The 27,993-nt window shown below is 46.0% G+C and overlaps 1 protein-coding gene across 1 annotated transcript in view; it reads right to left on the bottom strand.

The window, feature by feature from the left end:
• LOC146821228 (calcium homeostasis modulator protein 6-like) overlaps window positions 1-27,993 on the bottom strand; it is a 93,679-nt gene that overhangs the window by 63,437 nt on the left and 2,249 nt on the right. The gene's annotated exons all lie outside the window — the stretch shown is intronic.

Consider the following 27,993-nt stretch of genomic DNA (forward strand, 5'->3'; position numbering starts at 1 on the left):
GTACAGAGAAGCATGTGAAGGGCCAGGACCCTAAATGGATGAGCTACAGCCCGGGCATGTCTTGGACAATGCTGCTTGTGCAACAGGTTTTCTTCTAAGATGCTAATACAGAGTAATGGTGGGATTTTCAAAGAGGCCATGAACCAGAAGGGGAGAGGCGGACCTAAATAATATTAGGCAGTTTTAGTTTATGGCCAGTCAGCCCCTTGGAGAATAAATATCCCAAGACGCCTTGTTAAATTGAGTACGGCATTTGCAAGTTACTGTCCCCACAAATTGAAAACAGAACTTGGAGACCACAGGTATATTTTGGATCTAATTTCCACCACTCTGGGATCAGTTGGAAGTTTAATATTTCCGCATGTCTCTATCGTTACCATAATGCAAAAGAAAAGAGTGCACTTGATACTACATTGCATTTGATTATTTTCGGGCGTGGTGGTCGTGTTGGTCATAACCCAAAAATTAAAAACCATTCAACCACGAAAATATGATGAAATTATAATCCTGTATAAATATAAACTGCACCGTGGCCTTCCTGGGGGGACAGGTCCCCGGTGCTCATTTCTTGTATCGCGACAGTTTTGTTTTGAAGTAAAACTGCAGATGGGGGGTATAGGAATAAGAAGAACACGATTTGTCCAAGATCAAACAATTTTGTCAAGTAGAACAAAAATTGCAACACAGGACTGTTTGTTTCAAGGTCTGTAACTTTCCCACTAGGCCACATTTTAGTGAGTAGACTGTGAGACTAAACCCTCAGCCCCGAGGGGTAATATTCTATATTTATGGGGTTCCACATCAGTTTTATCACACACTTACTTTCAGTATTCAGCCTGATTTCACGAACCTCCCCACTTGGCAAAAAAAGGGGAGCAAAGGAATGTATTCAAACTGTGGATGCCCAAGAGCACACACTTTGCGTGTTTAGGAAGGCCCGGATGTTTGCAGTTAATGGGATGAGGAAATGAAGAGATTGTTAGGCCTTTTCTCTGGGTCCTGGGGGCCATACAGTCGTTGGTTACTGGCCAGTATTGATGGTGGATACTGCATTTACTATTGGAGTCCCTAGGCCTATGTACATTTCAATCTCTAAGTCTAGCGACGGCGAGCAGTTAGGACCAACAGGAGATGGTGGACCGATTACAGCTCTAATGCAGTATTACACAGTAATGACACCCGCTAAACTGAATGTCTGGTCAGATCTAAATCTTTTTGAGTGTCTAGGGGACTGGTTTAGAGGAGGGGGGGGGGGGGGGGTATGAACAAAGCCCAAAAATGCCCCAACTACTAAAAGTCTCTTTAATACCTAAAATAAACATTTTCTGCTGACTTAATATGCAAAGTGTCTCGTCGTGTTTAAAGTGTCTACGGAAGTGTAAAGTGCTATGCAAAGTGATGATGGGCAGGAGGCCACTCTAGTTACATTGTACTTCAATGCCAGAGCTGCCGACTTTGGAACTGGGATGCCAGATTCAAGTCTCAGCATCGACAAACATCCTGCGATTGTAGGCAAATCACAAACTCCACGTGCCTTACATTTTTTTTTTTTTACAAAAATCCTTGGATAATTTAACTGGTGCTCATGTAAAGCGCATCAAAACCTTAGGGTCGAGTTTGCGCTGTGTTTAAAAAATAAAAAAAAAACTGCATACAAATAAAAAAACCTCTATGGCCTATGAGAAGAAGAGAAAACAACGAAGTGCAAGGAACGGAACAGAGGAAACAGCAAGCACGAGGAACCTTCAGAAGAAGTGTGGAGTCCAAGTGAAAATTTCTAGTAAGGGTGAACCTCGAATAAACCAAGACTGGAGGGAGGCAGGGCCAGCAAGATAAATGGCTTTGACTGTCAAGAGATTTCCTATTTTACTCATAATATTAAACAAAAGGATCAAGTCATCTCAATCAGTGTAAAAGGTGTATACAAACCTCCTACCAAAGAAATAAAGAGACTGGATAGTAGACCGCCCGTGCAGTGGGGGAATCTGTGTGGTAGGATGCGCCTATCCGAACCACTTGTGGGTGGCCCAGTGCTGATTCACTTGGGGAGATACGGTACAAACTGCTACCACCACAGGAACAATTCCCCAAAGAAGGACTCGGACCATGTCAGCAAACTTGAAGGATAAAGCCGCTCCCATCAGCCATGCTACCAGCTCTGAACTGAAAGAGGTGGGCAAGCTTAAAAGGGGTGTGGAGTCAAGGGCGCAACCCAGAGAAGGGCACCAATAGGAACATACCAGGGAGAAGTCAACCCATCCCGACAGGAACAAGCATTTGCAATGCAATAGGTCTCGCATTTAGGAGAGTTTGAGCTAATGACTCTGTTAATGCCAATAGCTCAAACTTTCACAAATGCGAGACCTGTTGCATTGCACATATTTCTTCTTGTTGTCAAAACTCCCATGCCGCACTTTCGAGTTCCCGCCTCACGCCAATAAATCAGAGGAAATCCAGTCGAGAGGAAAGTCTCTCCATTTACATATAAGTGTCCTCTCCGCCTGCTGTGGGCAGCCTAGGCACAGATGTCAGAGGCTGATGAAGAAGCCGGCAGTGAGTTAAAGTGGCCCGGTTTTAGAACGCGGGTGTGATTGGTGGAAATGACACTCGTGGCTAAACCGCATGAGAGGAGACACTACCACATTAAAGTAAAAACCATCCTGACCATACTTCATCAGCAACAACATAATAATAGATAGTCTTATTCATGTTAGTTTTAGTGGCAGTATCATTGTTGTAAGTATTATTATTACTATAATTATTATGATTATTATTAGTAGTTGTAGTATCCTTATTATCCATGTTATCAGTGCCAAAATAATAATAATAATAATACTCATAATTCATCGCAGCACACACACGATTTCCCAGAGTCAACAAGCTGTTTCCCTACCATAGAAATGATCATGTACACTTTACTTTGAGTTAACCAGAATGACAGCTCCCGGAGACAGCTCAGTGGGCTTTGTCGGTGGTTTTTACTGCAGAGATGTGTGCGCAGCCTGTAGACCGCAGCATCAACGCTCCTGTGGCTCGGGGTTTTTATCCTTTCAGGGTCGATAACATGAATCCTATGGGGGTGGCAGCAAACGCTACCTACTAAAGAGGCCGATATCCACCGAGTGACCGCAAAATACATGAACAATGTGGGAGGTCCCCGTCTTACTGGCTCTTCTTGCAACCTATATTTTCCTGACGTCATCAGAATAATTATCTAGGCGAAGATTCTTTTTTTGAGGGGGTGGGGGGCGCGAAATGTAAAACATTTCCATAGCTAACTCCAAGTAACTACTGGAAATCAAAGATAACTCGGTGTGTGAAGGCACTTGCTGCAAAGATGTGTGTGTGAACTACGAGTCACGGCTACATCTCTGTGGGTGGGGTAGACAGCTTTCATGGTTAGGATATCGATAAAAGAAGCTAAAATCCACCTGTTTTTAGGTCTCGGCTAGCGATGGCTGCGCTTGCGCAGTCTCGCTCGCGAGATTTAATGACATTGAGAAGAGGGGCTTGCACCCGCCCCTCTTCTCTCCTGTTCTCCATTGGCTGGCCTCTTAAATGCTGGCCAGCCACTGGAGAAGAGGTCCAGTCACTCCGATTATGCCCCGTCCTTTTCGGATCGGGGGGCGTGTTTTTTGCGAGAAGTCTCAGGGAGGAGACAACAGCAAAACACGCCCCCGAATCCGAAAACGACGTGGCGTTTCTCCGAGGCATTTTTTCTCTGCCACGGAGAAAGGCGGTGGTGTCTTCCGGTTTAAAGAAAATGAATCCAAGCTGGGGCATTCCAATTACTAGTTCGCTCTGGGAGTGCATTTCGGTGTCCGTATCCGTGGACCTTCTGCAACTTTGGCTTGTTGAGAACTTGAACCATCATGTGATCAGCAACCCAAGACGTTACATCAGTGGTGCCTGCGAGAAGCAGAACGAGCAGCGGAGTTTCGAAGCAGGCCTGGCGGTGAAAACGTTTTGGCTCTCTTCTAGCATGCTCTGTGGCCTCCAAGCCCAGGCGACACCCTACTGCTGAATGCCGCTCCCTAACGTGAGGCGCGCGCTTATATACCAGTGGCGGGTGGAGGGGTGCAAGTAATTATTCATAGAAGGCGAAGGAACAACGACTTTACCGTCATCAAACACGAAATTTCATAAACTGGGGATGCTCAAAATAGAAGCGGCGCCAAGAGAACAGCAACACGTCCGCCTCAGAGCGCAGATTTTTAAACGCTGATTTATTTATCTTTAGAAACAGAGACAGTTATTCACCCCGCCTCCCCCCAACCCCGGTCGGGCAGTCTTGCCACGCCCCCTACTCCTGGTACTGAGCGGCGAAGGTCTGGGCGCATGCGCAGTGCTGGGTTGCCGTTAGCCCGGTTCTTCCAGCGGTGGGGGCGAGCAAGCGCCGCCGCCGCCGCCAGGCACAACGGTATCACCGGCAACCGGCAGCAGAGCGAGCAGCCCGGGGGAAGCAGCTGTAGCCCCGCCTTCCAGGGAGCCATGTGAAGCTTCTTGAATCGGGGAGGAAAGGCTGAAGCAGGGTCTGCTGCGGGGGTGAGTGCTGGCCGTGCCAGGGGGTGCATGGCAGGAGAAGAGGGGTGCACCAGCAGACTGGGTTACGTGTCATTGACTCTCATAGATGAGTATTGGGAGGCTCTAGTTTCTGACATCCTCTTCATCACAAGGCAATTAAATGAACGTGATAAAGCGTAGCTTAGAATATATATGCATTTTGTATATAATATGTATTGCTTTGTCCTTTTTCTTGAGTTGTAATAATTAGATGTGTACGTTCACTTAATCTTCCCCGTGCCTAACAAAGAATGATTGTGTGTCCTAATGTAACGTAACAGGTGCTATGTAAGGCGCTCTGATACCTGATTGGATTCGGGTCAAGTTCGCGCTATAAAAAAAAACTGAGCAAAAAAACAAAAGGGTCCCTGGTATCTAAAAGAAAGTTTTGGGCTGACATGGAGGTGTGAGAACATAAGGGAAACACGAGGCAGACTGATTCACTCTTGCACTGTCAGGGCACCAACTACCAAGTGCTTTACGCTCGCCCTCGCATATGGAAGGTGGCAGACTGGCTTGGGTCCGAGCCATAACCAGACTGGGACGTGGGACATGAACCCCCGTTCAAAATTCTACTTTCCTCAACCCTGCAGAATAGGTGGAATCTGGGACGTTGCAAAATCCCTTAGTTACTGCTCAGGCGCAAGCTTTTCCACTTCCTTGGTAATAGGCTGCATTTGTTCAGCACTAGGCAGTAACCTACCTTAAAAAGAACAAGCATTTACAATGCAACGGTCTCGGGATTGTTAAAGTTAGAGCTATTGGCATTGCTCATGACATTGATTTTGTTTATGTTTTTGTTATTAAAACATGTAGAGAAACGTCATTGTTATTTACAATGTCAATAGCTTAATCAGTGTGTGTGTAGGTGGCTCTGTGTGTGGGTGCAAATGAAATAGGTCTCGCATTTGAGAGTGATTAAGCTATTGACATTGCAAATAACAATGGCGTTTTTTTAAATGTCTTAAAAACATAAACAAAAATAATGTCATGAGCAATGCCAATAGCTCTAACTTTACCAATGCCGAGACCATTGCATTGTAAATGCTTGTTTTATAGTGCTTCGAAGCCGCGCGGCTAGCAGCAGACGCTGTGTTACCCATCCACGATTACTTCGCTGCTTGCTTCTGGGGCCAGATGCAGGGTGTAGCGTGTGCTGGGGGGGGGGGGGGGGGGGGGGGCGCCCTGCTCTCTTATCTTAGGGTTTCCGTGAGGATTCACTGGCTGATGTTTCTTACTTTGTTTATTTGTAGCAGAGGGGCAATGAGGCAGCAATGGTGTCACAGGCAACACCACTGCCGAGGATAACGGGCTTCTCTGCCCCCTAGTCAAATAAGAGTCATAATAAGGGTAGGCCACTCACCCCATGGGCCTCGGTGCCACTGCACCTGCTACAGCAACGAGGGTTGCCCAGGCCCTGCTGACGAGTTAATTGCAGAGGGGAGTTTGCCCTTGCCAGGCAGCCCAGCCTCATAAGGCGCTCGTCTCCCTGGCACTGCTTCATTTTAAGGTGACAACATGGATTCGTGATCAAAGAAATAAATGTATCAAAACTCACACATTGTATTTGCTGCATTATGATCTGTTGTTGAAAATACCGGCTGAACAGGTTACCCCCCTCAATGGTACTCATCCCGTCGACCCCAAAATGTGAAAGGCCGGGTCTTCCGCAGAGAGAATCTGAACCTGGGACGTTCAATTTGGACGCACAGCACGTGCACACAAACATACCCGGTAGCCTCATTAATCTCATATTTAGAAGGTTCATTTACGGAGCGAAACAAACACACATCTCTCCGTGAAAACTAGTGAAACCGGGTATCCTGCACACACATACACACACGCGTGCGCAAAGCTTCAATTGGTGCAGCAGGTGCAGTAGCACCGGGGCCCAGAGGCTTAAGCGGCCCACCAAATCCTGAATATTGCTGTAAACATCAGCCACAAGGCCCACTTCCTTTCTTGCACTAGCGCCCATGGTGCACTGACTAAGCACGCACACGATCATGCATATACACACCCACACTATAGTTTAAAAAAAGCTTGGGTGGAAAATGCTTGGGGTGGAAGGGCGCGGTTGGGGCAATTACCGATCCGTGACTCCCCGGGGGTTTACAGTAGGATGTTCAGTTCCAGCAGGAGTCTGGACCGTCCCTCTGAAGCACAGAATTAGGTTATGCGGGGATGGGTAGTGTCCTAAATGGGTGAAACGGATTGCAAAAGACCCCTTGATTTACAAAAACGGGAAGTGTGTTTTTATCTCTCAGCGTGACCCAAGGAACTAGATAGACATTGGAAACAAATACCCACAAATATGATCATTATTTAATATTTTGCCCTAATGTAAATTCCAAATACAACCACGATATATCTATAATAGTATTAATAATGATGACGAGGCCGATGATGAGATTAATAAATACAGCAGGGTGTAGGCTGACCGTGTACACAGCCGTTCTGTGCCTTGGAGCACTCACTCCTTGTGACTGGGTGTTTGTAGAGAGACTCCCTAGATACAAGGTGGCGAGAAAGGCTGCCAGCCACAGGTAGCAATGTCGTGTGATGGACACAAAATTACCAACCAGGACGCACCTCACTCACCCCTACCCTGATGCCTTAAATCGACACTCCGCATGCCAAGGGAAAGGCAGGGTAAGACTTGCAGTGTCGCAAAGAAAAGTTTCACTTTGCAGCAGTTTTCTTTATTTATGTTTCTCAAAATGCCATGGGTAGATTTTAGAGAGGGGCTTGAAGTATAAAGTAAGGGTTGTGAGAAATGGGGGTGTGTGTTCTCTGAACGGGTCCCAGCCTGCAGCTATTGAGGCGCGTGTTTGGCGTAACTCACAGATTCACGCACAGCTTCTGCAGGTAGCGCCCTACTTACCCCATCAGAGCCAGCGCTGATGCCCCAGTTCCACGACTCAACTAGAAGGGGGGTGGAAGAGATTTTGTGGGTTCCGTCCCGTTCTCAGCTTGAGGGTGGAGCTCATCCTCACCGGGAAACCCCGGTGCATGCTCTCCCGCCTCCCATGCCAGCACGGAGAGACGCCGCAGCCTGTGGGGAGTAGCGAATTCGAAGAGTAAACTGACGCGGCTGATGATCACGCGCCTTACGCGTGCACATCGCCTGTCTGGGCGCGCACAGGAACTGAAAGCTAAATCAAGCGCGCGGTGGGAGCGTGTGAGGCAGAGAGGAGACGCCATGCACGTGCACATCGCCTGTCCGGGCGCGCACATGTCCTGTCCCACTTCGCGCACCAAACCAACAACAATAGTCTCACCAAGGCATGCAGCGCAAGACCTAAAAAGAGACTATGCACCAGGAAGAGGAGAGTCTGTTGGTACCCACGCCCCTAGACCAGGCTAAATAACAGTGGGTGAAGAGGAAGACTTTGAAGAATCTTTTCAGCAAAGGACTGGGAATAACCCATTTGTTCTCTAGTCTCTCAGGAACGGAAGAGCCGTCTGGAGGATATGTAATGCAGGAACGTGAGGGAATCTTCAACCTTATACAGAAGTCCTGAGTTCCGGGCAGCTGATCTTAGCTGAATAGTTGTAGCCTCCCTTCCCCCCACACAGGAACAGGGATATTCTACATCTGAGAGTGAACAGAGGGTGCTCTGAGAGAGCAGTAATCTGCTGTGAGGTGTTTAAGATGTGTTTTATAGGGATTGTGCACTCATTGTCTGGCTGAGAGAGTGAATACAGTTTCATACAGACAGTATTGTTAGAGGACAAAGTTTGTTAGGCCCTTACCTACAGAAATCCAAAGTGTGGATTGAGCCTTTTTGTCTTCTAGAAGATTCTGAATAGAGTAGCAGCTTCCAACTCCCTGGCCAGCAAAACTTGCCCGAAGTCTCTGGGACCTTATATAATCTGCTATTGGATGGTACATGTGTGCACTGATTGGTGGTTGTATCTGGTGTTTCTATTGGATTGGGGTTAGTGTTCTCATTGGTTGGGTTTTTGAGGGTTCTGCTTAGATTCCTGGGTCAGTGATTCAATTTATGTAGGGTTGGGACTAGGATTAGTCTTTCTATTGGAAGTAGGGATTAGGGTTTTCTGTGTGATTGGTTGCAGGACTGGGGTTGAGACTAGGGCTAGGGTTAGGCTTTCTATTGGAAGTAGGCATTAGGGTTTCCTGTACGATTGGTTTCTGGGACTAGGGTTGGGCCTTCTATTGGACGTAGGGATTAGGGTTTTGTGCCCGATTGAGTGCTTGGACTAGCGCTTTGATTGGCTGTAAGGTCTTGGTCTCCTATTGGTTTCTAAAGTTTAGCTGTGATTGGTTAGGGCTAGGGTTCCCATTTGCTGAAGGGGTCACCTGATTACTAGAGCTATAAAAGGCCAAGGTTTAGGTTGTCTCAGCCCGGGCTTAGAGGATAAGGGAGGAGAGGACAAGGGTGCCTGTTTGAGCCTGTTCAAGACTAGTCGGGACCAGGGCCAGAAATGCTGCCCATTTCTCACACACTAATACCCACCCTACACCATCCACAAACAGAGTAACACAATCACACCAAGTGTACTCCACATATTTACTACACACCAACCCTAAGCACAAATCTATGTACGAGAACACACTAAAAAACCACACAAACCACACCTGTATACCCTTCTATCCCAGCTACCAAACATGTCCGCCATCAGCTACATATAGTACACAACTCTATCCTATACCACTTACCAATCCACTCATCACTAACACAACCAGAATCCATACCATACTTAACTACAACCCATCCAGACACACACTCCCCACTCTAATTACTCCTAAGAGACCCACTTTCATCACTAACAAACCTATACTCAGCCTTCCATCATTTGTCCAACCAACACCCTCCTCTTCTTTCTACCCCAATAACACAATACTTACACTCCACACCACCACACATTTTAACTCTTGCAGAAAACAATTCAAAGACAAAGACTCTTAACACTAGTTCCTCACCTCCTACACACAACATACACTCGCAAACAAAACTATACAAACATATCCATCTCATAAAACAAATACGTCAGCACCTCTTTTCACTATTCCTCAAAACAAAAGATTTCACGCACACCAGCACAGCAAAATCTCTCAAGTGCAACACCTCATAATACTCACAGTCACAAAATACAATCATACATCCACCTATCAAACTTCACAAATGAACAAACTACAATGCCAAGCTTGCTCTCTTTCACCACACCTAACACACATACAGCAACACAGCAACCCTTCTAACCGCCTCTCATCCATTGGACAGTTTAGAACCTTACTACATGACCCACATGCTGCACCACCACCTTAAACTTATACACCTCCTGCCCTAAACACACGCAAACAATAAAAGCAACGTGCCACACATCACAACTTTGTTTCTCCATGTATACTGCACAACATGGTTACACCACAAATACACAGCACACCAACTCACTCTTAAACACCATCTCCACCACCAACACATGCAGACCAATCAAAATGCCTTCTTAGCCTGCTGGACTAGGAACACGTTACAGAACAGCTACACGATTGCTATCCTAATACAGCTAATACTTGCACTAAGAATACACCTGCTGCAAACCCACACAATATTGATCACTGTCCTACAAAACAAAGTCTCACTGTCGCCAAAGCACATTCTCTAAAGTGTCTACTAATAAATGCTCAATGGCTCTCTAAAAACAAAAACATCATATCTACAACCTTCTCACTGACACAAAACCAGGCATACTATTCATTACTGAATCATGGTTGGGAGTGGATATGGCTCTAGTCCTGCATGAAGCTGTTACTCCAGGCTATCAAACCATCACCCAAAATCGTTTAGGCAAAAAAAGGAGGTGGCCTAGCTGTTATGTTCAAGCAAACATTACATTTCACTAAAGTTGACGACATGTCCATAAAGAATTGTGATGCTCTTCTCACCAGATGCAATCCTACATAGTCTTCCTCCTGTAACTTCCTGCTCCTTTACAGACCTCCACCTATCAAGGGGACATTCCCATACACACTTCTAGACACAGTTTCAAACCTGATAACCATACACTCCAACCTATGTGTTCTGGGTGACCTCAACATTTGGTTTGACAAACCAAATATGCCCCATCGAAAACAATCATCGCTGGCCTAGACACACTGAACCCGCATCAGATTGTCCACAAACCCATTCACATTGCTGGACACATCCTAGATGTCATTTTTGCTAATACTGAACTACTTACCTTTCAAACTATAACTCCAGTCACATGGTCAGACCACCATTTGCTTGCTTTCCAACATTAAACAACACTAAGCAACTCACCTAAAACCACCTTACGTACATCCAGCTATCGAACAAGGAACAAACTCAATTTGAAACACTTAGAAACACAACTAACATCCAGTACAGATCTGGAAACAATAAATTCTGTTAAAAAACTATAGGAGTGACTACAGGAATCTTTTGATATCCTAATACAACTCACAACAGAACAAAAGAAAACAAGCACCATGGAGAAATACAGAGATAAAAGACATAAAACAACAAATTGGAATAGGTTATATCAGAGCCTGATATATTCTCGACCCAAGCACATCGCTACATATGTGTCTGATGGGATATTGATCACAAGGACTGTTCTGATCATGATGTTCATTTAAATATAAAAGCCCCGGGCTAACTGGCCAATAAGGGGGTGAAAAACATGTTGGCTGTGTCTGCATTTGATATTCTGTGAAACATTCCATACATGTCGCAAATTATGAACATCTCCAATGGCGAATAATAAAAAGCGAGTTAATATACAAGAAGCATCACTCATAATCTTTATAACAGAAATTCTTGAACAAAGGAACAAGATAAAATCTCAAATGCACAAGAGGACGCACTAATTTTTTTCACAATCCCTTAAACATTGGGGCATGGAAGGTCCAAACCTCGAGTAGCGTTCCTCCTACAAAAAACAAAAGGGGCATTGGTTGCCAGGGGGAGAGACTTGGACCTTGCATTTGGAAACTAGCTTTTCATGCGTCTCTAGTTTCTTTAAAGCATAATGTTAGTTCACCTAGCCACGGGATGCTGAATATCACACTTTTTTTCTGCCACCTGGCTTGCTAAGCAGAGGTTTTCTTGCTTTATCACAAAGTGAACTGATGAGTCTGGCAATTTCCCTTCCACTCTACTTCAGGATACACCACCCATTAACCATAAGCGAGTCCCTCACAGACTAAATTCCAGTACACTGAAAGACTTGGGGTCACTGGCCTTTTCCAGCGTCTCAGACCTTTCCCACCATGGTGATAACCACTTCTCCTTTGTCTCCCTCCAGCCCCAACCAAAGCTGGATTCTGTACTTACGCTGAAGAAGCTTTTATTTTTCAGCTACTCTATGGTGCTTCCGAGCGCTCAATACCAGACAGTGAAAAATAGTCAATAAAAAGGTTGTAAAAGTAATCTGCAGGATTATTATAATAGGGAGATCAACTGGGTGTAGTGGGGAGTGAGTGAGTGTGTGTGTGTACAGAGCTTAGCACAGGGCCATTTTTATGTACTTGACTATAACTGTGTGCAGTGAGTTGTCCTTACTGCACCCCTCTTTTTAATGAACCACCGTAGCATTTCTAGGCCTCACTACCAGAAAATATCTAACCAAGACAACTGCCTAAACCCAAAGCACAAACACATTACACACCCAAGAAAAATCGAGCATTATTAAACATCCCAAACTCTGCTTTTCTACAACTGAAAACTTTCACAGAAATGCACCCTAGTAAAGAAAACCTTCAAACAATGTCATTCACCCTTTCACAGTCTTCTTTTGGTCGAACAGCGCTTATAATGAGGGTAACAAAAAAAAACCATAAGTGCAGAAATTTCAACAGGGCAGAACTACGTATTTAAGAAAGAACTTGGGGATTCTTTGCTAAACCCAATTACAAACCTTTCAAGAAAGTTATGTTTCACCAACCCAGTTGTTTACCTCTCGCGTTACACACCTCAAGATATAAGCTTCATGTATAGTAGAAGGTACAAGCAACTAACACTTGCCAGCAGTCATAGAAACTAACTCTTATGCATACATACGATCAGACTCCCCACATTCAAATATTAAATTGTGCAGTAAATTGTAAATTCATTTGCATAAATCTCAAACATGAAATACATTAATTGCGAACAGGACCAACTAAGCGGAGGAGATGCAGAGCGTCTACAGTGCCGAAGACCAGATGACTATATATATATATATATATATATCTATATTCACTTAAAAAACCATAGGTTTCACACACGTTATAGTTAGGAATTAGCATTTTAAAAACCTTGCAAATTGACTGAAAAAACCATAGGTGTCACACATGTTATAGTTAGCTGGGCATTTCACTCGTAAAAAACCATTGAAATTCCCCCGTTATAGTTAGTTCAGCTAAATATAACTCGCGCGACCGCAATCCACTGCTGATGACGTCACATATTACATCACTCATGACATGGTCAGTGACATCACTGATGACATCTCAAATGACATCACTGATGACATCACTGATGCCATCATCCAGTGAATATGTGTCTTTCTGAAAAATAAATATTTTTTATATATGTACATCTAAAGGTTAATGGAAGAATAAATGGGTAAATAAGTGTCTAAATGGATGTTTTTTTTGTAAAATTAATTGTATAACTGACTTATTAACATTATCTTAGTGAATACAGTGATGTAATATGTGACATCAGCAGTGGATTGCGGTCGCGCGAGTTATATTTAGCTGAACTAACTATAACGGGGGAATTTCAATGGTTTTTTACGAGTGAAATGGTCAGCTAACTATAACATGTGTAAAACCTATGGTTTTTTCAGTGAATTTGCAAGGTTTTTTAAATGCTAATTTCTAACTATAACGTGTGTGAAACCTATGGTTTTTTTAGTGAATTTGTAAGGTTTTTTAAATGATAATTTATGTATGTATTATTATATTTTTTATACATTTATTTTACAATAAACTACCTATGTATATAGTTATAGATTGACTGTATCCTGTAATATGGAATGGCTCGTTTAAAATGTTTTTTTTTTTTTAAGGGTTTTTCACCATGCGCACCCCGCGATTTTTTGAAAAAAAAAAAATGTTTTTTTCACCCTTCGGGGTCCTTCAGGGACCCCCTGACAAAGGCTAGGGGGTCAGGAACTCTCTACCCTGCCCCCTTTTCACATTCTCCACCTTTGTTTTTCACTGCCACACACAAAATGGCGCCGACACTTCCTGATTTCGACCGATTCGAATGTTGACTGACATGTAACCACCAATCAGAATTACGCTCGTGCACGGCACGGTGCGCGCACGGTGCGCGCCTATAGATATTTATGTACTTTTAACTGCAATTTTCTCAGAAACTACTGAACAGATTGACACCATATATGCAAAAGGCACATTCCTGACCTCAGGACTACCTCTTTGCCAAATTTCAAGTAATTCTGTTCAGCCGTTCGGGCTGTACCTTCGACTAAAGGTCCTATGGGAAAATGCATGGGGAAAACGCGTTTTGGGACCCCCCTTTTATTTTCAGCCCACGCTTGACGAATCACCCCGAGACTTTCAGGGTAGGAGCTGAGCAGAGCGCCCCATTAGTTTTGAAAATTTCGCGAGGATTCGTCAACCGGCGTTAAAGTTATTCAAAATAGAATTTTCAGATTTCCTATGGGAACTCGGTCCTAACTATAACTATCTACTGGCGACCGCCAGTAGATAATATAGTCCTGGTGCTAAGTATCAGCAGGCCTCAGCCACACCATAAGGTGATTCCCGGTGCTCACACTGGAGGAGTGACGATGAACACTCGCCTTCTAAAGTGTGGATCCTAAACCAATGACACCTCATCTGAGCGTGCTCCCGCTGATCATGCTCAGTGGTCCCTTGAATCTCATCATAAAGAGGTCAATCTTCAAGATGAGATTCAACTGAACTTGTAGCAAGGATGCAATTGGAGAACACTCTTGCTAAGACATGGCACTAGGGATAGTTCCGGCTGTCTGTGCAGGACTTCAGTTTCTCTCAGGATCAGCTATCCTATAAGTGGCATGTAGAGTAGCACCTACTCTTTGACACTCTAAATTATGTACTTTATATTGGGGGAATGCGCTGACAAAACGCCTCTACAACACCTTCTAAACTATTATGCGCATACCTATGCAGGAACTCCATGACTAAGAAATCAAAAAATTTGAGAATGATGATGCTTTTACCCTCTCCCAGAGCACCCACGGTGCCACCTTCACATGCCCTTGATATTTTAGAAGTAGGGCATCTTTTTGATGCTACTATCGCAAAAACTATATTTTGTCCGTAACTTATCAGAACAGAAATTGATCTAAGGTCCTCAGAAGACAGACTAGATCCATGCCAGGTTCCCCACTCTGTAAGGAGTGAAGGACATAAAATAGTGTTGGTTAGACCAAGCACACGTGAGCGAGTTAACTAAACTGTTAATGTTCGAAAAGCGGAAGTCTTATCCAAGGGTGCCTTCCAACTCCTTATAGTTTGGCAAAGTAAAGAGACGTGAAGACTGCTGTGAGACTAAGTACACCTAGTTACGTTGTTTACTTGAGCAAATTCATTGGTTATGAAACCTGAAGCATGTTCCCTGGTTCACTTACCATCAGACGTACATGCTTATTTAGCTACTACCTTTCCAGGCATACCGTGTTAAGCACATGGTGTCTGATGAACACCATTGGAGTTTGTCTTAAGAAGGAAAACAATAGATATTGCATGCTATAGAACCCCTCTAAATGCTCTAGAAGCCCAGAAACCTTTAAAGGATACCCCTTGACCTCCCTCACACAAAAAGAATGAAGATTAATGGCAGTGGCAGCTGCTCCGCTAAGGCGGAGGAAGGTCGCGGCACTGCTTTAAAGCAATGCAAAAAATGTCAATGGTAATAACTTCTGTTATTATCATTTTATTTTTTGTATTCCAGTTTCCCCAGGTTAGGGCGGGATGTGGCTGTGGTCCCGTGATGTTGGGGAGGAAGGACTGGTGCTGCACCTAAAGTGCATATGACTGTTCGGCCGGCCGTCTCAGACCGGCCAAACAGTCATGCACACTTTGCATGTTCTCCACCCAGGGTGCATTACAGCCTGGGTGGAGAACATGCCCAGGATCCCTTTCCCTCTCCGAGCACCTAACCATGGCACTCAGACCAATCCCAACGCTGCTATCAGCAACGTGGTGATTGGTCAGGGGAGTATCGAAGCCTGGGTGCTTCCCGTTACTGCGAGGAGAGGAGGCGTCTGACGGCGGCAACGGCAATCGCTAGTAACAGGTATGGTTTTTTTTTGTATTTCCTAAACCCCACCTTCACCCTCCCCCGCCCTACCAGCTGCCACTGATAAATGGACCCTCACAATGCCCACACCAGCTTGCTAGTTTTAAAATAGCCTTAAGTAGGTATAATGCCACTGCCTCCTCAAATCCACTCTCTACAATGCAAGCTACTTCAATGTTACTCATCCCCACCACAACATATGCCTAACTGTAGCCATTTGAGAGGCTTGTGGTCATGTTCAACAATGAAGTTTGCATACATAAGGTATGTGCAAAGTATCTGCAGTACCAAACCCTCTGTAAAAGCATTGTCTCAGGTGTCGTAGATTTCTGTTCTCTCATCCAGGGTTTCTAACTCATGCATGGTATTGTACCTTGTCTTTACCCATTTAAATGAACACACACTGATAGTATACTTAGCTCTATACCTCCATCTGCACCAAGCAGATGTGTCCATTTCCAGAACTGTACACGGCACAAAGGCTGCTTAGTGATGTGATAGCCATAATTTATATGTGAGTGAGAGCAGTGGCTGACATGTGCAGATGTGTACCCAAATGATAAGTGACCAGAGTAAGTTCTTGCTGGGTCTGCATGTTGCAGCATCACTGCAAAGTGGGGGGTGGTTTAACCCAATGTCTCATATTTTTAATTATTTATTTCAGTGTATCCACTGTTCATACTTGCTCTTTATCTTTGGGCCATCAAAGCCATCTAAAATAAAATATTGGATATTAGACCTGTCAGCCTTAGGGTGGTTTTGCCGCAACTGTTTTCCTTCCTCCTCCATTTTTGCAGACCATCTTTTCGCTGGCCTTGGAACTCTGTACTTTACCACTTCTAACCAATGCTAAAGTGCATGCGCTCACTCGTTAAAACATGGTAGTATTGGCTTATACCCAATTTGCATATTTAATTTACGTATACATCCCTAGTAAAGTAGTGCTACTTGTACCCAGTGGCTGTAACTTAAATGCCACAAGTGAGCCTGCAACACTGATTGTGTCATCCAATTAAGAAACCCTTTATACATGTCACTGCAGCCTGTGTGTGCAGTCTTAAACTGTCCCTTCGACCTGGCACATTAAACCTTTTGCCAGGCTCAAACCTAGCTTTTTAATACATAGGTAACCCTTAGGGTAGGCCAAGGAAAGCTCAGAGGGCAGGGTATTTAAAAAGCTGGACCTGTACCTTTACGTTTTACATGACAGGGTAAAGTATAACCCTTGAATTTGTTTTTCACTACTGTAAGGCCTACCTTTCCCATATAATAATATTGGGATTACCTTATTAACTTTAATAAGCTGTCATTTCCAAATGGAAGCAGGCAACCAGATCATGGTTGGTATCTTCGGAACTGGAATAAAAAAATCCCATCTTATGGTAAAGTCGGAATTTGAATTACAATTTTTCAAATGCCACTTTTAGAACGTTCAATATAAGAAACAGCGGTTCCTGTGGAATGGTATAGTCATATATTGGTGCTATAATGCGCAATCGCGATAAAAGGGTTAAAGGGATGTCAGAAGGAAGGTCACTGACCTACAGCAAGCAGACAGATGCAGTCTTGCTGTGAGCACGTAGCACTGTCACATGCCCCGTGGAACTTTATCTACATTAAGGTAAGGAACCTGCCTTGCGCATGGAGAACCCACATACCTTGAACGTCACATTCAAGCTCTAAGCTAACAATCCGATTCCTTATTATACAGGAATCTTCGTATCAGCCTAAACGGAAGCGGACAGCCTGTCGCAGATCCGTTAGCACAAATACCACGTTTGCGGACCAGAAGCCACATTTTGATTTATCGCCCAACCTGTTTTCCCTTATGCGCCTAACTGCAAGGGATTATCATTTATTTCTGCATTATCACCTGCACCCCCTGCCACACGGGTCCTGACTTTTTACCATTTTCCCCAGAGTTCCAACCCCCACACCAGCCTATACAGGCCCAGGTGTATCACCTGCATCAGCGCTGCACTATCCATCGATTGCAAGCCTACACCCTCACCAGGGGTAAGTCTCTAAATTGGGCAAGATCCGCATTGTTTCTAATCATGAACCGTCTGACGTGGAACATCACGCTCAAATATCTTTTAACCTTACTTTTCTTCGTTTCTCTTCCTATTTCTCACATTACCAGAGCCCGGCTGGGTTTCCCTGTGAGTATTCTCTTCTATAACTATCACCCGCTGTTGGCACACACTCTTTATTCAGCTGCGCAATCGAAAATTCAGGTACCCCTTATAATATCCTTTTTGCCCACATGTTCCATTCTGTCGCATTTGTGCCAGTAAATGGGCCATATGCTGACTTTTTTTTTATTCTTCCTTTCCCCGATGTCCCTACATTCATTGGTCCTGATGAGACCCTACACTCTATAAAGAGTCGAAACGCCGTCGACAGTAAAGATGAAAGCAAACCACTAATTCAGCACTTATTATTGTATATAGTTGCTGTACATTTTTCATATACTTACAAATGGTCGCTTTCTGTACAAAGAAATGTTGAAACCTTGTAAATATTGTCACATTGTGTCACGTATATTTTAGGTTCTTGTTTCACTTGGGACACTTCGCGCTATTGTTTATTTCAGTATATTATTTGAGTGATACATACATATGTGTTTAATGAGACCATTGGTGTGTATGGTTCCTTCCTTCTGACATCCCTTTAACCCTTTTATCGCGATCGCGCATTATAGCACCAATATAGGACTATACCATTCCACAGGAACCGCTGTTTCTTATATTGATCAATCACCCTGGTTCCTTAGTGAGTAGGATCCCCTTGTTCTCTATTTTCGACTGTTAGAAAGTTGCCATTTTTCTGCCTTAGCCACTTGGTGCCTGCAGGGTGTCTCTGGGTCACATGACTGTGTGTAGCTGACAGTTGGGTTGTGTGTATTCCTCTCAGACAGCCACACACAACAGAGAGCTTAGGTGTGCCTGGCTGGGCCTTCACTGGTAGGATGGGAGTGAAGAGTTGGGCATAGCCCTAATTACACTTGGATAGTCTGGGTCCTGCATACCACCTGTAGTTAGTCTGGAGCTAGGGCAGGGAACACAGGAAGCCCGTGGCCTTTAAAGAGAAACCTCTAGAAGCTTATCCCACTTCAAAGAAAGAACCAGGTATAAGTATTGGACCTCAGGCATCAACTCTTAAGTACACTTCTTGATCTCTGGATACTCTGCCAGAAAGAAGGACTCCTGTGTTGCTGAAAGGACTGCCACTTTGCTGGACTGATGCCCGGCTGGATTGCTGCTCTCCTGCCGGAGTCAGAGAGATCAGACCTGCACCTGATCCCAGGACTCCCAGAGTGACTCCAAGGGCTAGTCGGCTGGCCTCCTGTTCAGAGCCACAGGGATATAACAGGCTCACAACCACATGAGCCAGCACCCAGATCCAGCTTGAATAAGCCCCTGACCCCCCACCCTCAAGTGGTGCCCTCAGGTCTTGGCCCCTTGGTGTGGCCTCAGAAAGCCTGAACTGAGGTTTTTCAGTTCCTCATGACCATGAGCGGGCTGTTGGAGCCAAAACTTTGTCGCGCAACAGCATCGACCGCTCGCAGGGAGCGCCACAGCAAAACACCAGTCTGCCTGTTCGTGATGACAATAGGATCTTCCTGCAACAGCAACGACTGACTGCAAGGCCAGGCGTGCTCTTTGGCTACATCAACTACCACGTGCCACCCTTCCCTTCTCTTCGTGGCACCCCGTCCACCGCCAACAGCACCTTTTGCACTTGGCTGGAGTAACTGTTCAACTGTACTAACCTGGTCCCTGTATCAGACTGGCACTCCATCGCGGTCGGCCTGAAATTGTGACTTTCTCCCCATCTTGCACAACCAGATAGCAGTGACTGCTACTTTGGGACTTTTGGCACCATTTTTACTTATAGTACGCACTACACGAGCCAGCTCCATCAACGCAGGGTGTCCTCCGACTAAGCCCTCCATTATTACTACCTTACCTACTATGGTGCCAATTCCCACGAGCCCGGATGGACCCTATAATTACTGCAATTGATGAGATACAGTCCCAGGCGGAACGGAGCACACTAAGCGGAACATGACCCCACCGGGACGACATACCAGAAGGTACCCCTTCCACACTGCCCTTTATTACCGGAGGTGGCACGGGCCCTGCCCATTACACTTATCACCACTTGCCGCAGGATCCAGATACAGACTCCAACAGCTGTGAACCGGCAAGCTGTATGTTGAAAGCTTGAACACCCACCAGGGCCTATGCACGGACCTCAGGGCAACTGAGGCCCTCAGACAGAGGACTCTATCCAGTTTGACTGTAATCGCACTGCACCCCGGCAGCCTGCCTGACGGCACAGACAACCGTATTCCCCAAAACCTCCCATTCTACATGTGCAAGCCTGTCATAGGCACCGCTCCTGCTCCTCACAACCTGCATGGCGTTGGGTACTCCTAAATAACATATGATACATGTGGACCGGCCAAATTCACACGCCTATCACTCCTTAGGATAGGTTACACCCCTCCACTGACCCCCAGGGCCAGGACAGCAACAGAGGCAACGGAGGCTTGCCTACCCACACTGCGGATCATGTGTGTGGTCTATGGATGTCTCCGAGCAAGACAACGGGGAAGCCTGAGCAACACTCTTTCCAAAAGCACTAAATCAGGGCCGCTCCACCACTCATACTGTCACCTCCTCAGAATCATGACCAACTCCTCCCACTATGGAAATCTCAGCCGTGGGCCGGTGGCTGGAGGCTATGGAGACATCCATCTCCTCCCTAGCCACCGAGATGCAACTGGGCATTAAATATGGCCTCTTCGAACCCGCACAGCGAGGATCACTAGGAACGGCATCTCAAAGGAATTCTTCAAACCAGAAGGCCTCCATCATTTGTTGGACGATCTTACCCTCAGGAAATGGACACTGTTGCCTATGCCCCTGAAGCCAGCTCCACTTTGCCATCGGCAACTCTTCCTGCACCCTCCAACAGGCTCCAGCAAAACTTGGGAGGCTCCCGTTACAGAGGCAGGGACCCCAATAGAGTTGAATCACAAAAGAACTCCACTGGATGTGTGGAGGAGGGAACAAGAGGCATGGGGTTCTAGGAGCAGCAGCCTCCAATACTAAATATTCATCACAAAAGAGCTGCTCCTAGTGTGATAACCCAAACGAGTTACAAGAACGTCGTAAGTGTGGGCATCTCACAAAAAGATACGGACTGGTCTCACACACCACCTGGTGTCATGCTTCATCATTGACCAGTCCTCGCCCTCCAAAACCTTCGTTTGATGGAGGGCGGGCATACACTTGACGACAAGGATGCACTTCTAAGTGATTGAGTGGGGGCCCGTGACTATGTGAGTGAGGTTAAAAATCATTATAGTAATCAGTAGCAATTCTTTAATGTGAAATGAAAACTATATGATATTAAAAACAAGTGTGACGGTGATTGGGACGGTTATTGTTCCCAACCGTCTAGTGAATGGTCTAGTGGATGGTCGACATGTTTCTGCCTGGATGGCCCCGAAGGGTCCGTGGCATTCATCAGGACCTAGAAAAGAAGAATAAAGGGCTCCGTTCTTACCAAATTTGGTAATGTGTAACCACTGCGGGAGTGTGGCAAAAGTCACACTTCACCGTCTTAGAACTGCTTCCAATAGTGAAGCCCTAGTAATTTGGACAACTTGTCCCATGGGGGAAGGGGCGGGGGAGAAACCACAGTTGTGTTTCCTTGTAACTTGTGGTCACTGCATCCCGAAACCTATACGTCCGCTCCCGGTCCTCCCGAATGTGGGACAAGTTGTCCAAATTACTAGGGCTTCACTATTGGAAGCAGTTCTAAGACGGTGAAGTGTGACTTTTGCCACACTCCCGCAGTGGTTACACATTACCAAATTTGGTAAGAACGGAGCCCTTTATTCTTCTTTTCTAGGTCCTGATGAATGCCACGGACCCTTCGGGGCCATCCAGGCAGAAACATGTCGACCATCCACTAGACCATTCACTAGACGGTTGGGAACAATAACCGTCCCAATCACCGTCACACTTGTTTTTAATATCATATAGTTTTCATTTCACATTAAAGAATTGCTACTGATTACTATAATGATTTTTAACCTCACTCACATAGTCACGGGCCCCCACTCAATCACTTAGAAGTGCATCCTTGTCGTCAAGTGTATGCCCGCCCTCCATCAAACGAAGGTTTTGGAGGGCGAGGACTGGTCAATGATGAAGCATGACACCAGGTGGTGTGTGAGACCAGTCCGTATCTTTTTGTGAGATGCCCACACTTACGACGTTCTTGTAACTCGTTTGGGTTATCACACTAGGAGCAGCTCTTTTGTGATGAATACCCCAATAGAGTTGCTCACTCCTTAAGAGACAGATCACAGGGTCTACAAGCGATGGTGGTACACACGCAGGAGCACAACAGAGACAAGTTGTGCTCTCCTCTAAAGCCCGCTTTCGCCAAGGAGGGTGCATCCTGAGAACTGGTGAACTGTGTCCCCCATGACCTGTCAGAGGGGCAAGGATCGCCGCATTGAGGCCCGACGAAGGGGGCGGAGTACCAGATTACTTTATTATAGACTGTTTCTTTGCATACTTTTATGTTTCTTTCCTCAAAGTTTGAATGTTATTTGCATTCATCATATCTGCTTTGTGCTTTCTGTACTATAGGCAAGACTAATCTTGTGAGTCCCCCTTGCCCAGCCCACCTCTCATGTGATGCCCCTGGTACCTGCCCGACACTAGTGTGCAGCATTAGGAACTAAGCGATCAGAGCTGCCCTGCGCTACCACCACTCCATTGCTGTACACATCAGTGCCCTTCACGGTCCTGCGCCAACCATCCCACCCCACCTCCAGAGCATTGACAGCGGCCTCGACACTGCACCCCACTGATAACACATTCTCCAGACATAGTAGATCCGGGTAGTGCATCTCTCTTCTCTCCTTCCCTGACCCAATTTGTGATCGATCACAGAGAAACCACGCCACCTCCTCGCTTTCTCAGGTCCGAGCCCCGGGCCCACCCTTGCCCTCTGTGAACAGTTATGTCAATAGCTACCCTCCAACAGAGGGCTTACTGGGACACAGCTATGGGCCACTTGCCCCTACGCCTTGCCTCCTGGGTGAAGGACTTCCCCTACCTTCCACAATTCCCTCTTTAGCCCTCCTCTGTCAACTGCATTACACTGGCATGGGTGCCTGTTACAACAAATGAGGGATTCAGGACCCCATAGGAGACACCCAGGGTCTCTGGCTACCCGCAAGACTGACCTATTCCCCCTCCCCTCCCATCCTTTCCAGCCGTACAACCGGTGGTACCTCACCACCATTTACTGCACAGGACCCTGGAGCCCGACTTCTCCCTCCTCCGCACGCCCGACGGTACACTACCTCGGCAAATACTGCACTGCCACATTGGAATATTCTCTAGCCAGCCCTGCCGCACAAAGGCCCCCCCCCGGCACGCTACATCCCACAAGCTTGGACCCGCAGCAAACATTCCTACATCCTCAGAGGCACATCCCTTATGCGCAACCTACCCCTCTCCCCCCTCCTTATAATCCTACCCTTCCCCTTTAACGAGTGCTTGGTGATTCATGACCACCCAATTCCTCGTATAATCAGGTGCCATTTGGTGGTCGCTCTACCCATGTGACCATTCTCCTGACCCGCTCGCTCCCTGTTCCCCTCTCGTCCATCCTTTCCTCCTGCCTCCCCCTACTCACGCACCACTCATATCTCCCCTTCTTTCCTTCCTCTCCTTTGCTCCTACACACCCCTTACCTGCTCCCAGCCCTTCACTCCGCCCCACATTTATCCACATCCACCTCTCCCCACCCATCCTTTCACCAGCCCTACCCTTGCCCCTCTCTGTGCTTGCCTATACTGTGCACCTGCCTGACCAGCTCATCTCATATTGCGTGCCCTCCCAACCTCACCTCCTAGTGCACTCAAGTATTCACCCTTCTCCCTCCTCCTCCTCACAAGTGACCATATACCTTCAGAGTCCCCCGGATCGCTCATGGCAGGGCCCGCCCCCTACCCTTCCCAGGCACTGCACATCCTTTTGTGGAATGTTAACGAACTCATGCACTATATTATACAAAAGAAAGTGCTCTCCTACAGGAGACACATCTGGAAGCCTTGGAGTGCGATAAACTGCACCACGACTGGGTGTGTAGAGTGATCCATAGCAGCGTGACGGTGTTGACCATAGCGGAGGGGGGCAATCCGCGAAAATGAGGAGTTGATCATCAGCATTTGATGGATGAAGGTTGAGAGCTACTAGAAGGAGATATCAGTAGAGAGGAAATAGCAGCAGCCATTGCCAAATTGCCCTACCATAAGTCCCCAGATGAGTACAGATTCCCTGCCGAATATTAAAAATGGTCCGGGGAGAAGGCAATTGATACTCTACATGCCGCCTTACAAGAGGCTGAAAACTGCCTTCATAGGTCCTCTCACTAACAGAGTGGTGATGGCGGTCCTTCCCAAACCGGGAAGAGACCCACTCTCCTAAATAGGGACATTAAAATATTAGCCAGCATTCTAGCTGTACGACTGAGTAAGGTCATACCATCCCTTATCCATCATACACAGGATGGCTTTGTCCTGGGCAAATCCTCCAGAAACCATCTTCGTACCCTGGCCCACACTCTTTTGACAGCCAAAAACCTACCAGAAGATGCGGTGGCCCTCTCCTTAGATGCAGAAAAGGCATTTCATCGCATCGACTGGGGGTACCTCTTTGCCCCTGATATTACCAGGCCGCAAACCAACCTATTACACATGGTACTGTCCACAGCTAAGCTCTGCATCCTTCGACAATGGAGGTCACCCACTCCCCCCTTGCAAGAGGACTGGGTGGTGGCGATAGTCCAAAGAGCATCCCATGAACGAGTTATCTACGGCATGCAGGACCAGGCGGATGTGTTCATGCCAACGTGGGTCCCCTTTCTTCGGGAGACCAAACGCTAACTTTCTATCCAGACTCCGCCGGATCATCTGACCGATGGCGACAATGGCCGGTCAACATGGTTACACATGATCCCCATACCCCTTCCCTCTTCCTCCTCATACCCCACTGATATTCCTAACTACCCTCCGTTATTCTCCCATACATCCCTCTCTCTGCCATTCCCTTCATGCATATTTTCCCATGCCCATCCCTTTCCTCCCCTCTGTCCAACCCCTCCCTCCACCATTCCTACCGCCCACCCTGCCCTCACCCCTCCACCCCTCCCTTTCCCCCCTCCCCTCCAATCCTTGCCCCCCACCCCTTCCTTTATTCCACCACAGGACGTATTGGCAAGCACCTGCTCCTTCCCCCATCCGACACAGGCTGTCTCCACAATGCAACCAGACACACAATTAACCAACCCTCTCCTTAGGGACGTAACCCCGCTCCACCCCCTCTGCAGTACCCAGCTTTAGATTACAACGACCCCCAGAACCACCCCCGCCCCCCATTACCTGTCATCAATGTCTGTGACCTATAGTACTCCTTCAATCCAGATCTGCCAAGGGGGTGCCCACTCCCCCCTCTCCTTCCGCCCTCCTCTCTCTCGCTCTCATTTCCACCTCAGTTCGGAGGCCCTTACCACCTCGTGGCCTCCATACCCTCCCCCGTTCAGAGGATCAGTTATTAGCGGCCATTGAATAGCTAGCAATGAGGGTAAAGACTGGGGCACCATCACTGCTGTCCACTGCACTGAGTCAGAGTACTTCATACTAAGATGTCTGATTGCTTGCAATGTTTATGATGCTGATATATTTGATATTTTCCTGTATATTATATTGTTATGTTCCCGCCTCTCTCCCCCCACCCCTCTGACTCTTTTTCCTTCCCTGAACTCCCCCCCCCCACTCAGTGCGGTACGGATGTATCCAACATATGATCTTATTTATGTACTATGATGTGTGCCTGTCGTACTGCTACGTTCCTTTTTCAATACCCAATAAAGAGTTATGACACAAAAAGAATAATAAACACAGTCTATACATTAACAGTGATTTATGCTATAATATATACTTCAATGCCCTTGGGACCACAAGGATGAACATCTTATAAAGCTTTGATGTAGTCAAAAATAAGCAAGGATGTCCATGTGTGTATAATAACTATATCCATCATAATTGTTTTTCAGTCGTACTTGTTTTCCCACGAGCCACTCCTTTTCTCTCTCTAAAAGTCAGCATATGGCCAGGTTTAACTATATCATGGCCTAAACCCACATGAGGGGGTAGGGGAGGTGGCCAACTCTTGGGTAAACACCCATACAATATGCAAACTCTTTTCTTCAGAGTTGAGGTTGTAATATGGTATTATTTATTTTACGTCTCACAGTTCAAGGCAAATCCAGATGGGGCTCTTCTGATTTAGAAAGTCCAAACGGCCCCCTTCCTCGCTCTATAAGAAGAAAACAACAAGTGAGCAATGGAGTGATGGAAATGAAACCCGATGGCTTCTTCCCAATGCAGTCTGGCAAAGTTAGGTACTGCTCACCACTGGATATAATATCCCCCTTACACTCAGACCTCAGGGACAGCAGCTTGAGGTAAGGGAGTGAGAATTAGGCAGTAAACAGCTCAAAGATGGGCCAAAACCTCACCATCTCTGCCCAATTCTTGAATGTAATCCCTAGCTGCTCCAGAGCTGCTAGGGATTACAGGGCATTGAGTCTTTCTTTCTCTTCCAACAAGTGTATAGCTGTCTTTCTGTCTCTGAAAGAGACTCATTACCCGCTCTTGAGACACCAGCCCTCCATGTCAACCTCTTCTGAAGAACACATTTAGCATCCCTTTCCTTCAGTCCTTAATTTCTAAAATAACATATTGTAATATTAATTGCATTTATATACCACTTGCAAACCCCTGGCGAGGCATTGAAGCGATCTACGCTGAGCAGCATGCTGCTCCAGAAACCAAGGTTGGTGGGTAACCCACTGTAATTTGTTATTGTTGGCCACTGGAATTTGTTTTCTGTGTCCAAGCAAATATTTCTATGCATTCACTCCTGTTTCTTTGTGTCCATTAAAGTAATAGTGATCATTAGTGGGGGGTGGTTGTGACACATGCACATGATTGGCGGGAATAATAGATGAGCTGGAGGAGGTTGTGTATTGTTACGCTACATGGGTCCAACTTTCAGAGGAGAGGGTGTGATCTTGTAAATGAGTTGTTGGCAGTTTGCATGAATAGAATAATAGACATTAAGGCAAACAAGCAAGTGACAGAGTGGGGTGTGCTCAAAGAAAGGAGAAATGCAGAGGATGTAAGGAGAGAGGGGGCCATTTGAAAGATTAAAAAAAAAAAAGAGGCGACCATTCAAAGTTTAAAGTAAGACTCCGTTTTTCATGCCAGCTTTTAGGGATATTGATAAAAGAATTTGATACAGCAAAGGAGGCAGTAAACTCAATATTGCAGCAATGTAAGAAAATATATGGGTGACGAATGCAAAGAATTAATATGCTGGAGCAGATTTCTTCAGATGTTAGCCCTCATGTGTGGCCTACAGTATTAATATAAAAGTGGGATTACTTTGAATGTGACTGGTATGGTATGATACAAAATCTGATCGCCCAGAGCTGGCCAGCCCTGCCACACACTCAAGACACCACTGTTTCTTGTTCTTTCCTTCCATTTCCCATCCAGTATCACAGGGTGCAGCAACCAAGCTTACCTAGGTAGCTAGCCACTACCTGGCCCATAACTAAACTCACTTCAAGTAAACCTCTAGCCAAGCTTAGCCCACACAACTAAATAGGTGGCACCTGTAGACTTTCAGAGGACAGTTCTAACTTACGCCGGTGCCCAAAGATTTTCTCGGAAGTACAGCAGCTGGTGCTGACGAATATCAAATACCAAGGCTGAACAGTCTTGATTCCACTTCATGCCTCTTTCTTCCAACACCATACACTCCCTGTCCCTTTATTTTCCTCCTGCAGGATCGCTTTTATTCAGGTTTTCTTCCTTTATCAATTTTTTTTTATCTTTCTCTTCCACCTCCTTTTGTGTTTTTCCCTCTCTTGCTCTAGGTCAAAGCTCGTTTAGAAATACAATGTGTTGGTCCCCAAAAATGAGTACCAGTCAGCCCCACGTGCAACCAACAGCCTTTGCACATGATAAAGCTTTTTT

Source organism: Triturus cristatus, chromosome 6, assembly GCF_964204655.1.
Source record: "Triturus cristatus chromosome 6, aTriCri1.1, whole genome shotgun sequence".
NCBI classification, from domain to species: domain Eukaryota; kingdom Metazoa; phylum Chordata; class Amphibia; order Caudata; family Salamandridae; genus Triturus; species Triturus cristatus.